Below are 14,006 nucleotides of genomic sequence, written 5' to 3'. Positions count from 1 at the left end.
TTTTGTCAAAGGTCAGTGGATATTGTGAGGATCTATCTCTGGGCTCTCTATTCTGTTTCATCAAAATACTTTTTTATTCTTTCACCAATATCACATTGTCTTTATTATTGTAGCTTTATGTAGGTCTTGAAGTTGGGTAGTGTCAGTCCTCCAACTTTGTTCTTTTCTGTTATATTGGCTATTCTGGGTCTTTTGCATCTCCATATACACTTTAGAATCAGTTTGTCAATAGCCACAAAATAATGTCCTAGGATTTTGATTGGAACTGAATCTATAGATGATATTGGGAAGAACTGGGATATTGACAATATTGTGTTTTCCTATCCATGTAATATCACTCCATTTATTTAGATCTTTGATTTCTTTCATCAGCATTTTTTAGTATTCTTCATACAGATCTTGTACATATTTTACTAGATGTATACTTAATATTTCATTTGCTAATGTAAATGGTATTGGGTTTTTAATTTCAATTTCCAACTGTTCGTTGTTAGTATTTAGGAATACAACTGACATATATTAATCTTGTATCTTTTCTTTTAAAGATTTTTATTTATTTATTTGACACAGAGAGAGAGAGCACACAAGCAGGGGGAGCTGTAGGCAGAGGAAGAGGGAGAAGAGGACTCCCCACTGAGCAGGGAGCCCGAGGTGGGGCTTGATACCAAGATCCTGGGATCATGACCTGAGTGGATGGCAGATACTTTAACCCACTGAGCCACCCAGGCACTCCAGTATTTTGTATCTTTAATCTTGCATCTTTCAACCTTGTCATTGCTTATTCATTCTAGGAGTTAGTTTGTTGATCCTTTGGGATTTTCCACATGGATAATCATGTCATCTGCAAATAAAAATAGTTTTATTTCTTCCTTCCTAATCTGTATACCTTTATTTCCTTTTCTTACCATATGGTCCCAAGTTGGGTGTAGAGATTACTTTGAAGAAATTAGAGCAGAAATTAATACAATTAATTCTACCAAACATTAAGAGGACGATTTTGTCACAACTTCTGTTCAACATCATATGTGAAATCCATGCTAATATGATATGGTAGGCACCCCTCTCTTTCACTTCTTAAGAATAATTCTTCTAGGGTGCTTGGGTGGCTCAGTGGGTTAAAGCCTCTGCTTCAGCTCAGGTCATGATCCTGGGTTCTTTGGATTGAGCCCCACATCAGGCTCTCTGCTCAGTGGCGAGCCTGCTTCCTCCTCTCTCTCTGCCTGCCTCTCTGCCTACTTGTGATCTCTGTCTGTCAAATAAATAAATAAAATCTTCAGGGGTATAGCTCAATGTAGAGCGTTTGAATGCAAATAAATAAAATCATCAAAAAAAAAGGAATAATTATTCTAGTACAGAATTCTAGGTTGGTGGCTTTTCTTTTCTTTTCTTTTCAATGCTTTAAATTTTTCACACTACTCTCCTTTTGCTTCCATGGTTTCTGAAGAGAGGTCCAGTATAATACTTAATCTTTCTCTTATATAGGTAAAGTGCTTTTTCCCTGTATCTCCTTTAAGATTCTCTCTTTGTCTTTGATTTTTAACAGTTTGAATAAGATATGTCTAGGTATTTTTTTTTTTTTCCATTTTTGTGTGATGTTTTCTGAGCCTTGATGCTATCTGAGCTGGATGTTTTCAGATCAGTAGTTTGGTCACTAATGGGAATTAGCTGTCACTAATTTTGGAAAATTCTCAGTCATTATTACTTCAAATATTTCTTCTTTCCTTTATTTTTTTCTTATATTTCCATTATGTGTATATTACACCTTTTAAAATTGTTCCACCGTTCTTAGATATTCTATTCTTTTCATCACCTGTATTTCTCTTTGTATTTCAGTTTTAGAAGTGTCTATTGACATTTCTTCAAGCTCACTGATTCTTTCCTGGGCTGTGATCAGTCTGTTGATAAGCCTGATATTCTTCAATTCTTTACAGTGTTTTTTATTTCTAGCATTAACTTCCAATTTTACTTTTTTTTAAAAAATATTTTACTTTTTTATTTCACAGAGACACAGTGAGAGAGAGAACACAAACAGGGGGAGTGGGAGAGCAAGAAGCAGGCTTCCTGCTGAGCAGGGAGCCCAATGCAGGGCTCCATCCCAGAACCCTGGGATATGACCTGAGCCGAAGACAGATGCTTAATGACTGAGCTACCCAGTTGCCCCAACTTCCAATTCTTTTTTAGAATCTCCATCTCTCTGCTTACATTGCTCATCTATTCTTTCATGTTGTCTTCTTTTTTCCATTACATCCCTTTGCATATTAATCATAGTTATTTTAAATTCATAGTCTGATAATTCCCACATCTCTGCCATACCTGAGTCTGGTCTGATGTTTGCTCTGTCTCTTCAAAGTGTTTTTTGTCTTTTTGGATTTCCTTGTGATTTTCTGTTGAAAGCCTGACATGATGTAGTGGATAAAAGGAACTGAGTTAAGTAGGCCATTAGTGTGAGGCTTTATATTTACCTAAGAGTTAGACTTTGTTCAATGTTTGTTGTGGCTGTGTCAGAGGCTAAACTTCCCCTGGTTTGGTTTTTTTTTTTTTTTTTTTTTTTTTTTTTGGTTTTGCCTCCTTTTATCACACAGGAGCCCTACTGATGTCCTTGTAAGATGTGTGGGAAGGGGAACATTCTCTCAACTCATGATTAGGTCTCGGTCTTTCAGTGAGCCTGTGCTGTGACTGTTTCAAGTGCTTCTCGGATCCACTGTCCCCTCAGGTGAGACAGGAAGGATAGAGTGGGCTGCAGTTGAGTATTCCGTTTCCCTCAGGTTGGCTAGGCTCCAGTAAAACCTCAGCTGTGTAGGCTCTGGTAAAATAGATTTTTTTTTTTTTTTTGAAAGCTGGTCTTATTAAAAACTGAGTGTTCTAATGTATTTCCCTTTGTTAATTTACAACTTCTTTGGGAGCTTCCTGGGTGAAATCTGAAACCAGCCCCCAATACATGGGGGGCAGGGAAGGAGCAAAGTGAGAGGCAGAGCTCTGCAGATTGGTAGGTGGCAGGTTTCATATGCAAGAAAACCTACTTACAGGGCTTGTCTTGGGCAGCCACAAAATGAGTAGATTTCTGCACTTGCTCTGCCAGAATCTTAAAGTTTTTACAGATGCCTCAACTGGGTGCAGTTGTGCATACCATCCAGATAGTCTCAACATTGCATTTCTTTCTCTGGGCTGTATCCTTCCTGGGGCAGCTTCTGGGAACACAGAAAGCAAGTGGAACACACATTCCAAAGGACAGGGGATGGGTGGGAGTCTTCAAGCGCCCAGTTCCACTTTAGGTTGATTCGTGGTCACATCTCAATGACTTCCCCCAACACTCCTCCCAGTTCTGGAAGTATGGTGGGATTTTCCTCTGATCTTCCTGATAGGGCTCTTGGAGGTAAAACTCACAAAAGTTTGAGGTCTTCCCTAAGAGTGGACACCTGGTGTTTTAGTTTCAAACTTGCCCACACTAAGCCTCCAGCAATTCATCCATTACAGTTTCAGTTTCTCTGCGCTGGTGCTGCTTTCTGCAGAGCTTCTGTGCTTGGGCTTCGTCTTTGGTATGTGGCGATTCTCCGTACTCAGGTGTTGGTCTCACCAGTGTATGGAGTGGCAGCCTGCCCTGTGACCACAGTTCTCTCTTGGATCTAAGAAACGTAGTTTTCAGTTTCTTGTTGTTAGTGCAAGAGTGATGAGTTCCAGGTGCCTTATGTGTCAGACCAGAAACTGGAAATCTGGGTTGCCATTTTACTTTTCTTTACTTTCTCTGGAGCACAATGATTTTAAATTTTGATGAACTGCAACTTACTTTTTTTTTTTAAAGTAAGCTCTATACCCAGTGTGGGGCTTGAACTCACCACCCCAAGATCAAGAGTTACATGCTCTACCACTGATCCAGGCATTTTTCCCTTATTTTTCTTTTGTTGTTTGTGCTTTAGCTGTCTTACCTAAGAGACCATTGCCTAATCAAAGGTCATAAACATTACACCTATGTTTCCTTTCTTTTTTTTTTTTAAGACTTTATTTATTTATTTGACAGAGATCACAAGTAGGCAGAGAGGCAGGCAGGGGTTGGAGGGAAGCAGGCTCACTGCTGAGCGAGGAGCCCCATGTGGGGCTCGATCCCAGGACCCTGGGATCATGACCTGAGCCAATGGCAGAGGCTTTAACTCACTGAGCCACCCAGGCGCCCCACACCTATGTTTCCTTTTAAGGGTTTTATAGTTTGGGCTCTGTTATGTTTAAATCTTTGGCCTATATTTGAGTTGCTTTTTGCAGATGGCATGAGTAGGAGTCAAACACTATTCTTTTGCATGTGAATATTCAGTTGTCCCAGTACCATCTATTGAAAAGTCTTCTTTCCCCACTTAATTGTATTGGGACACTTGTTGAAAATAAATTGTCCATAGTTGTATGGGCAATTCTATCTCATTGATGAAGTGTCTATCATTATGCCAATACAGTATCACCTTGATTATGTAGTAAGTTTTGAAGAGAAGGGAGACAGTGAGAGCTCAGTGGCTAAGAGTGGATTTTCTTCACCCTACAGGTGACTTTGGGAATCATCCATTCACATAATTTGCCTATGTCCCCCCAGGCCCTCCTAACCCAAGACAGAGGCAAGTTTTGTGTCTGGCCTGTCTCTCTACTTTTTTTTGTCAGTGGCACTGGCAACATCAGTGCCATTTGAGATGGGTTCTGTCCACTGTCTCTTTCTTGTCTCCTGAGGCTGGAGAGTCCCAGGTAAGAACGCCTGCTGAAAAACAATGTGCTGGGTGCAAAAAAATGACATTTTACTTTTTGCTTGTTCTTCTTCCAGTTTCTTATCTGGAATTTTTGTTTTCCCTTAAAAGATTTCCATAGTGGATCTTCACTAATAATAAACTCTACTTCTCCCTGACAAATTTCTCATCTTAAAGAAGGTTTTCTGAGATATATTAAGATCTCAGTTTAGAATTCAGCTATTTCTCCAGGCCATCCTTTGTTCTCATCTAATAAATGAGATAGACCTATCTGACACAGAGGTAAGAGGTTTGGGTGAATTCCCCAAGGTCAAGTAATAAGACACAGGCTTGGTCAAAACTTAGATCTGGGTCAGGGGCCTGGGTGGCTCAGTGGGTTAAGCCTCTGCCTTCAGCTCAGGTCATGATCTCAGGGTCCTCTGCTCAGCGGGGAGCCTGCTTCCTCCTCTCTCTCTGCCTGCATCTCTGCTTACTTGTGATCTCTGTCAAATAAATAAATGAAATCTTAAGAAAAAAAACAAACTTAGATCTGGGTCAATGTGGGACATTAGATGTCTACAGTGCTGTTTTTCCATACAATATTGCTTCATACTTGCTAGGGCATTTTCTGGAGACCCTTTGCTGCTGCTGCTTTGCCCTCTGATGCTGTGATATGGAGGCTTAGCTGAGAGGGTACAGTGCTTGGCTAAATTTGTGGGCATAGAGCCCAAGGCCTGGTTTGAATCTTGATTGCATTGTTTACTGCTGGGTGGCCATGGGCTTATTGAACTTCTGTAAATTGGTTTTTTTTTTTTTCATGTATAAAATGGAGATTTTTACGAGAATTGAGAGGCTGGATGAGGATCTCTGGGTAATGCCTGGCATGTAGTAAATGCTCAATAAATTACAATTGTTAACATTATTCCTTCCACTGGTGAAAGGAGGACAATTTGGTTCTGAGTAGGTCTGTCTTGCACAGAACGCCTTGCTGGCGGCCCGCTTTCATCAGGGTCTATGTCAGTGCCTGCGCTCCTCGTGTTTCAGAGCCTGCTTTAACGCTGAGAAGACTTGCATGGACAGTGGAAACCCGTGCACTCTTCTCACTGGCCTGACAATGGCCTCAGGCCTCCATGAAGTTAAGGTGATTTTGTGGCAAAATACTGATTCTTAGTCTAGGGAGAACTGTGGATCTTTAAAAAGGATTAGAAGTAAAATAGCAATAATGCAGTGACAGACCCACGGCCTCACTGAGCTGAGAGTCAACCTTCCTGTTTCCAGTGGGTATCCTGTCCTAGGAGCCTTCATCACCCTCCCAACATGCTGAGGTTCCCAGGCTACCCCTTTGTTCCTCTGGAAGCCCTGTCCATGGGCACATGAGAAAGGGAAGGCCAGGGGTGACAGGAGGCTGCCTCCTACACCTAGCAGTCACCACGGGGCACCCCCTGCCCATGCCTAGAACATCACTTAGCCTTTGTTCACTCTCTGGCTTGGAAGGCCAGAGAGCACAGGTCAGGAGTTAGCTGGAAAGCTGACTGACTGTGCTGCCTGGGTGCACAGGGCCAGGGCCCTCCATTCTAAGACCTGCTGCATGCAGTACAGTGTTGTGCAGCATAGCACTGGGAACCCAGCCTGCCCCCCCAACACATAATGCCAATTGCTCATTCCCAGTTGTGTGATGCGGGCAAGTAGTTTCTCTTTTGAAGAAGAGGGGACAATGAAGTGTTGATGGGGACCTTCAGGTGTATGGTGTTGTGTGACCAGAAATTTTACCTTATTCTTAGTCACATAGTTTCCCTGTACCTCAGTTTCCATATCTGTAAAATGGAGATCAACCCCACGGAGATTTCAGAGACTGTTTATAGTAGAAGTCAGCAGCCAATCTAAAGTCATCACAGGCAGGATGCTGTGGTAGAAAACAGATACAAAGTGGCATGGAAAGAGGGAAGGTTTTGTGCTGTGAGGTGGCCAGTGGAATTCCTGGGGAATGGAACTTGAGCTGGTTCTTGTAATGGAGAAAGTGATTCCAAGGTAGAGGAAACCAGATATCAGTCGTGGGCTGAGGGACAATGCGGGAAGGCAGGGAAGGAGGAAAAGCTCTGCTAGAAGTAGCACACCCTGTCCTGGGACTTTCCAGGTGTAACTCCCTTTGCTGGAAAACCATGTAATCTACTGTGAGTTCTATGCTGACTAATCATTTGCCTAATATGAAGAAACAAAAAGATGATATAATCAGTCCTAAAAAGGGAGGAAGACCTTCGAGGGCATAAAAAAGCATCGTGAATCCCACATACTCATTCCTATGTATTTATTCACAAAAAAACCTGTTCATAAATGTTCAGAGTGAGTTGGTTCATAATCCCCGAGTCTAGAAACAACCCACAAGTCTTCAAGTGATCAGAATGACTAACAGAGCTCTACTGGAAGATGACCTAGCAACGAAAAGGAACAGACGACTGGTAATGGAACAATGTGGGTGAATCTTAAAGGCATTGTGCGAAGTGAAAGAAGGCTGACTCAGCCAGCGGTCTTCTGTACAACTCCATTTATACGATATTTTGGAAAAGGCAGAACTGGAGGGGTCTACCCCCAACCTAACTGGTTGACTGTCGAAGAACATGAGGGCATTTCTTTGAGGTGATGAGATCAGTATCTCGGCTGCAGTGATAGTTATAAACTGTGTGCTTATCAGACTGTATCCCAAAGAGTGTCCACTTGAAATTGTGCCTCAGTGGACGAAGGACACTGGAGTCGGTGCCCAGGCAGAGAGGCTCCCATTTTTGTCAGCTTGTCTTGGCACCCCCCACAGCTCCTTGCCTGCTGGCTTCCACACACAGGAACTCAACAACTGGGGATCACCACAAGTGAACTTCAGTCTCATCAAATTCTGTTGATGATGGAATACAGCAGTGTGATATTTTCGGACCTAACTGTGGCGGCTATCAGAGCGTGTGTAGGAAGAGACCAGGCAGGTAGGCAGAGAGAAGTTGGCCTCCAAATTGGGAAAACCAGAATTCTCCTGGCCACTGGCCAGCAGTGTCTGTGGGTGCGCCACTTGACTCATCTCCGATGACCCGTCACTGACCCGTCACTGAGCCGTCTAGACCAAGAGTCGTGGAGAGGGTCAACTGAAAATAAGGTGTGTTCAGATATTAGTATTATTTTTATTATTATCTTCATTCATTTATTAATTCAAATACTTTAAAAAAGAAATTAAAATTTTTGGGCAAGACTTTAAAGCATGCAAATGAATGCTACCAAATATGTTCGCAAAGCTATGTGACATGAGCACTATCCCAGGCAAATGTTGAACCCAGTTAGTAGTATTATTGTAATTTCAAATAGGGAGTGTAAGTATCAGGATTTAAGGGAAATATCCAAGATAAGAATCCTAAAGGGGTGCCTGGCTCCACTGGTGGAGCACGTGACTCTTGCTTCAGGGTCCTGAGTTCAAATCCCATGTTAGGCATAGAGCTCACTTAAAAAAATTCCTAATGTGAAACTCCTTCCTAAACACTTCTCAAGCTAAATGAAAAGTTGGTGCTCTCTACTGGGTATTTACCCTAAAGATACAAACGTAGTGATCCAAAGGGGCACGTGCACCCGAATGTTTATAGCAGCAATGTCCACAATAGCCAAACTATGGAAGGAACCTAGATGTCCATCAACAGATGAATGGATAAAGAAGATGTGGTATATATACACAATGGAATACTATGCAGCCGTCAAAAGAAATGAAATCTTGCCATTTGCGACAACATGGATGGAACTAGAGCGTATCATGCTTAGCGAAATAAGTCAAGCAGAGAAAGACAACTACCATATGATCTCCCTGATATGAGGAAGTGGAGATGCAACATGGGGGCTTAAGTGGGTAGGAGAAGAATAAATGAAACAAGATGGGACTGGGAGGGAGACAAAGCATAAGTGACTCTTAATCTTACAAAACAAACTGAGGGTTTTTGGGGGGAGGGGGGTTGAGAGAAGGGGGTGGGGTTATGGACATTGGGGAGGGTATGTGCTTTGGTGAGTGCTGTGAAGTGTGTAAACCTGGCGATTCACAGACCTGTACCCCTGGCGATAAAAATATATGTTTATAAAAAATAAAAAATTAAAAAAAAAGTTGGTGCTCTCAAAATAAAATGAAAAACAAGCCTGGAAGAGCTATTTTAGGCAATTTAGAAGGCATCATGACATGAACTTGCAAGAGACTTAATCCATACACACCTCTTTTCCCATTTGTTACAAGGGAATTTATATGAAGTCCCTGTGTCCTGTGCCCCATGGCTGGTGCGGGGTTTCAGCACCCATGGAGGGTGGAGTGGAGGCAACGGTCCACAGAGCTCCTGGGGACTGGGGCAACTGCCTGGTGTCCCAGAGGACTGTAGAGGGAAGTGCCAAAGCCAACTGTTCTATAATAAGTCTCCCTCAGTGGACAGTGGGCTCAGGAATTCATAGAGCTACTGGAAGTTCATTTGTCTAATGTCAAAGTCATGTTTTGCCATTATAGGGAAAGTTTCCACTTAAGCAAGAAGTTGCTTTGTGGTTTTTATCTCAGTAGTAGGGACTGGATTCTTAATTTTGCTAACTGAAACAGAAATTGGTTTTGACATTTGTGTCACTGTGGGCCAGCTCTGTGTTAGGCTTGGGGGTATGCAGCCACAATCCCAGTCCTTAGGACATTTATAGTTATAGACTCAGGCTGGGAAACTGTTACATACACATGCCCAATCAAGGGTTAAAAGGGATCTATGACAGACAGGAGGACTAGGCCCTGCTCACCAGGCAAAGTTCTGAGAGTTTAGTTTTCAGTGTCCACAGGGACAAAATAGGCTGGTAAGGTCAGTGGAAATGTTTGGTACTTAGAGAGTTCTCCCTCTTATTGTGAAGTAATCATTTAATTGGAAGTGCCCATTCCTTTGGGAAGGTATTCTCATAAATGGGGCTCTAACATTCTAGTAAGGAGGACTCTCTGAATCTACAAGACGAAGGCCTCACCTCAAGCGGTGATTCATTCACCGAGTAAAAGCCACTTCGCAAAGGAACATGAAAGAATGTGTGACTCACCCATCTGAGAAATCAGGGAGAGGACGGTAGATCTCTTCTGGGCACAGTTGGATCCGCTGTCTCCAAGGAGGGTGTCAATGCTGTCTGTTGGGTGCAAGGCCCTCAGTCAGGTGCTATCTGTGTATGATGGGACGGATGGCTCACAGGGCCTTCCAGATTGCAGTCCCCAAACAAGAGGGCACCTGGCTGATGCTCTAGCAGAGTCCCTTGAGGACTCTGACCAGCCTGGAGCAAGGGGCCCAGGGCAGCTGGCCCTATCCAAGCCACTTGGACCATACAGAGCATATGGGAAATGAGGAGGGGGTGGCTATCCAAGAAAGGGAGAGTGAGCATACAACTCTCATCTCCTATGGATCTTCTGGAGACTATGGGGGAGCCTTCTGCCTCTGCCTTTCTTTCTGAATTCACTACAGTCATTCCTTGTGAATCTCTCACATCACTAGTGTCTAAGAAATGGCAAGTGCCATGAAGCCTGCCTCCTGCTGATGCGAGGAGAACCGGCCTGCATCCTCTTCACTTCCACTAAAGCAGGTATAGGGAAAACAAATGTAGAAGCAGATTGGGATTCAAGACTCAGCTCTTTGGAGCAAGTCTCTGAAGCCTGTTTCCTCAAAGAAAATGAAGACAGTGTGCCTGTGTAGGGTAGGAGTGAGAATGGAATGGGTGGAAGGGTGCCTAGGATAGAGCCTGCTGCTTGATACATGTTTGTGAACGGGCAAACCTGTATTTCATAAAGCTAGTTAGTGCAATCAACAGGTTTTCATTCTGGGAAGTTAAAGCTATTTTGGCAGCTAGACAACTGCCTCTAAAGCTTTGCTGGCTAACCAAGCCCCCTGGAGAATTCCCACATACCTGTGAGGAAGAGGGGAATTATTCTCTTTGCCTCAGCTGAGGGATTGTTGGGGCTACGTGTCAGGGGTGGCTTAAAGAACCCCAGCTTACTCGCAGAAAGAAGATTTGAGATCTACCAGTTCTGTCTTCCAGGATATCTTCGTTTCCTTTCCCTTCTCTTTTGTCTTTTAATTGATGGGTATGAGGAAGTAGAAAGATCATACCATTAATTTTTTTTTGAGGTTTCATTAATTTTTCAGATGGAAAATGAAACCCGTCAGAGAAGGAATCAGAGCACAGGAAGCCAGCATGGGGGACGGATATTCCCCCAGATCATGGGAAGCTTGGGAAACAATTCCTGCCCCAACGTGACTGGCAAGTCTGGGTTTTGGAATGGAAAGCCTTGCTTCCTAGAACGTCCTGTACACTAGTTCTCTTTTCTGAGATTGATCATCCCTGTTCTATTCCATGAATATACTTCATGAAGCTTTGGTTACCTATCAGCCCCCACATTCCAGTTTTGCATCCTAGAGATTCATCTGAGGTGACCTTGATTTGAGTTCTGGGAGCTTTTAAAGACTATATCTTGATTTTACACCCACAGATGGCTAGTTAATGTGTGTAGAGGTTATTGGTCCAACTTCTAAAGGGCAACTTTATTTCCCCCGTTATTTTGCTTTTGGGTAAGGGCACCTCATTGTTTCCCTATGTACTGCCAATAAGCTGGTTTTATTGAGGGAAAACAGCTATGCCAAGTCTCCTGGTTTCAGGTCAGATGGGGACAGATAGTGCTGTCCTGTCTACTTGAAATCAGAGTCTCATTTTTGTTTCTCTTGCTCACTGGGGGAGAAAGGAACAAACACATGAACAGTATTTTCCTACTTGGAAAATGTTTTTTTCAGTCATTTTTTACTCATGTTTCAGATTCTTATAACATTCCATCCTTTATTTTCTCCCATTAAACTTCCCTGTAACTATGAGAATCATTTATTTCAAATAAACTATATTTTATTATAAAAGTAATATTCATTGAAAAAAACTACACCAAAACCAAAGTAACAGTTACTTAGTAATATTTATTTATTTATTTATTTATGAATGAAAGAAATTCTTCCAGTCAGAATGATTTATTCTATTCCTGGGTTCATACATGTTTTCCACTAATAGTAAAAATTAGCCACAAAAGAGTAATAAGAAAACAGGAAAAAAAAAGTAAATGATATACTGTTCTACTGCAGAATTTCAGATTGATAATTTATACCACCATACTGAGATTCTAAAATAGCCTTCAGCTTAGTTTCATTAGGGCTTGAGGCAAATATGAAGAACTGATAACTTTACCTGCATCCACAGTTATGGAATGAGCTTTAGACATCACCAGAGATGACATCCTGAGACACAGGAGTGCAAGATCTCATCAGTTTCTGTGTGTGATTAAATCTTTCTTCCTCCTTATCTTTCTCTACATTCTTTTTATTATTATTATTTTTAATTTTTCTTAAGAATTTATTTATTTACTTGATAGAGATATCACAACTAGGCAGGGAGGCAGGCAGAGAGAGAGAGGAAGGGAAGCAAGATCCCCGCCAAGCAGAGAGCTCGATTCCAGGACCCGAGATCATGACCTTAGCTGAAGGCAGAGGCCTTAACCCACTGAGCCACCCAGGCGCCCTCTCTATATTCCTTTATTCTCCTCTACTTTCCTGTCTTCAACCACAGGCTTTTCTTAGTTAGCCCTAATAAAGATGTAGCCACATTTTAAATGACTTTATTTTTTAAAAGAGATTTTATTTGAGAGGGAGAGAGCCAGCATGAGTGGAGGGGGGGGCAGGGACAGAAGCAGGCTCCCCGCTAAGCAGGGAGCACAACTCCTGGTCTATCCCAGGACCCTGGGACCATGACCTGAGTCCAAGGCAGATGCTTAACCGACTGAGCCACCTAGGCGTCCCAAATCACTTATATATAAATCTGTATTATTCAATAGTTTCTTGTCTGGAATGGACTGAATTGTCTTTTATATGCAAGGTCCCTTTGATGAGATCTTCGTTTGGAGGACCAGTAACCCTCAGAAACACTTCAAGTCTCTCTGAACAAAGTCATTGTGCCATTCTTCATACTCCCCTTGCACAGTTGCTGCCCCACTTCTGATTACTGAAATTGAGCCCAGGCTTCAAACCTTGCCGAAAATGCTACTTCTCTTGGGAGGTCTTTCTTCCGCACCAGCCCTTCAACTAGGTGTGATTGCTCCTTCCCACAAATTCCAGTCATACTCTGTACCAGCTTTATGACACTGATGGTAAACCTGCTTGGATTTGTGTAACTGTTGTATTCCTCTTTTAGGTTATGAGACTTCAGAGCCAGGTTCAATGGCTTACTCTTTGAACCCCTTGCAGCTACAGTGCTTTCTAAATAAGAGTTCTAGAAATTGAGTAACTGTGGCCATCTTTGCTTCACTTAGTTACTTACAATTATTATAATTGTATTATTATAATTGTGTAGATTTAACGGAGCTGTAAAGGCATAAACTACTAATCAAAAAGTAGATCAATTTTTGCTTAGTAACAGTACTTGGTGTTTGTGGTTTGTGTGTCTGTGTGTGTGTGCTTTCTCCTTCAGCTGCACGAGTACAAACCATATGAAATCTTTAAGTAATGTTCTCAGTTTTTAGAGTAAGTTGTTGAACTGTTCATTCAGAGTCTGGGCTCCCTTCCTGAAACCAGATGACACACTTCTTGCCCTTCCCATGCCAAGTCCCTCCCTCAGTGGCCCACTTCCTCTCTACAGCAAGGCACTGAGCTCTGAACCCAAGCTGGCAAACTCCCGTCTCTTCCTCACCTTCCCGCGGAGGTGTGTTCCTTTTTCTTAAGCATTGCGTAACTGGACCAATCCCTGCCAGAAACGGGAAACTTGCCAAATGCTCAAGCCAATGCTCAAGCACCACACTTCCTCACTACTTGCAGTGGTGAGCTGGGATAAAATCCAGGAGACTTAGAAAAGCCAAATGGAGACTTTACAATTATCCTTATGGAAACTTGTGGTAAAATAATAGTGTGGCCATTTTACAATGTCACGAACTACGTGCACAAATGATCAACATTTGTATGTTGAATTATAACTGTATAGCTTGAAATCATGAAGAGCTGTTTCTAAAATATATATACATAAAAAACGAATTAGATTTTTCGGGTGTACTCTCCATAGTAATTTTTAAGGAAGAAAGTACTTTTAAAAAAACCCAGTAGATTTTTCTTTTTCTTCCTTACTTTTTTTTTTTCTTTTTTGGGGGGCCATGGTCAGAAGTGGGGTTGAATGTAAATTTTGTGGTTTCGAAGAACGCTTAAGTGGCGAATTAATGTGATGTGAAGGAAAGCTAACCGCCTCATTCCCTTGCAGTCTAATCACAGACCACCCCTT

The sequence above is a fragment of the Neovison vison genome, chromosome 3, assembly GCF_020171115.1.
Source record: "Neovison vison isolate M4711 chromosome 3, ASM_NN_V1, whole genome shotgun sequence".
NCBI classification, from domain to species: domain Eukaryota; kingdom Metazoa; phylum Chordata; class Mammalia; order Carnivora; family Mustelidae; genus Neogale; species Neogale vison.
Note: the sequence above shows the minus strand (reverse complement) of the source record.